Genomic DNA, 1,877 nt, shown 5'->3' with positions numbered 1-1,877 from the left:
TCAGCGCAGTCCTGGTAAGAGAAGAAGATGGGAGACAATTGCCAGTCTATTACACCAGTTGATTGCTATTACCAGCCGAAACGAGATACTCTCCCCTAGAAAAACTTCTCCTTGCTCTAGTAACAGCTGCCAACAAGCTCAAGCCCTATTTCAAGACCCATACGATTGTGGTCCGAACCAATCATCCACTCAAAGCCATAATGTGAAAGCCCGAAAACACCGGGAGAATGGCTAAGTGGATTATACATCTCAGTGGTTAGGAGATTGAATTCGATCCAAGAATGGCAATAAAGTCTCAGGCTCTCGCAGATTTCGTAGCAGATTTCAGTCCAACCTTAGAGAAGGAGGCGGCTTGAGGGCACGTCGAGGTCAACAATGATGAACCTATGGGTATCTGGACGCTACACACGTACGGATCCTTCAACTTGAGAGGAACATGGCTCGGTGTCATCCTGAAATCTCCTCGGGGGAATAATATAGCTCAAGCCGTTCAATGCGAATGGGAGGCAACAAACAACGAAGCTGAGTATGAAGCACTTATTTTCGGCCTACACCTGGCATCAGATCTGTCCATCAGAATATTAAAAATCACTTGTGACTCTCTACTCATTGTCAACCAAGTGCGGGGATCGTTCGCTGCCAAGGACGAACGGATGATTTTGTACTTGGAAGTCGTCCAGAATCTTATGGAAGAGTTTGCAGGGATTAACATCCAACAAGTACCCAGGGAGCAAAACGCACAGGCTGATTCACTAGACTACCTTGGATCATCCCTACATCCCGCGGAATTTGCTACTATTCCAATCGTTCACATCACCATCCCCGCGGTGCCTACCATCGCAAGCAACCTCGTTGAAATCCTAAACATTGGCGATTGGAACGAAGAGCTAACTCCGGTGGAAGACGATTGGACGAAACCCATCGTAGACTGAAACTGAGGGACATGCTTTCTAACGACAAACTGGCTGCGAAGAGACTAATGGTACAAGCTTTATCTTACGATATAATCGATTCTGTCCTTTTTAGACGATCAGCCTCGAGACTTTTACTCCAATGCGTAAAGACGGACGAAGTCAATAAGTTGTTACATTCTGTCCACGACGAAGAGTGTGGCAACCACACGGGAGGAAGCAGCCTTGCATGCAAGATAAGACGGCTAGGATGTTTCTGGCTCACCATGAATGCGGACTCTATGGCACACACTAAGATATGTGACGCGTGTCAACATCACGCACCTGTCCCTCGTCAACCGTCGGAGCTCTTGCACCCCACTCTCTCCCTTTGGCCCTTCATGCGATGGGGGATGGATATCGTAGGCAAACAACCACCGACACCGGGGCAGCGTGTATTTTTCATGGCAATGAAGGACTATTTCTCCAAATGGATCAAAGAGGAAGCCTATAGAAAAGTAAAGGAAAATAGGTCATTTCGTTCATTAAACGCAATATCCTATGTAGATTCGGGATTCCCTCCGAGATAGTATGCGACAATGGTTCCCAGTTCATCGGACGAAGAACTAGAGAATTCCGCATTTGATGGAATATCAATTTGGTCACTTCGACGCCCCGATACCCGCAGTCCAACGGACAAGCCGAGGCCAGTAATAAAGTCATCATAAGTAACCTCAAAAAACGACTGGAAGGAGCCAAGGGAAAATGGGCTGAACACCTTCCTTATGTCCTATGGTCAGATAGAACCACTCCAAAGAGTGCAACCGGACAGTCTCCTTTCTTGTTGGTATATGGATGTGAAGCTGTCATTCCGGCAGAATTAATGGTCCCTACGGATCGTTATGGGCTACAAACGCCAACCCAAAACAACGATGAATTGACTCATAACATCGACACAATCGACGAGCTAAGAGAGAATGCACGACA

Source organism: Phyllobates terribilis, unplaced genomic scaffold, assembly GCF_046119375.1.
Source record: "Phyllobates terribilis strain yellow unplaced genomic scaffold, ASM4611937v1 Scaffold_5951__1_contigs__length_48011, whole genome shotgun sequence".
Classification (NCBI taxonomy): Eukaryota; Metazoa; Chordata; class Amphibia; order Anura; family Dendrobatidae; genus Phyllobates; species Phyllobates terribilis.
Note: the sequence above shows the minus strand (reverse complement) of the source record.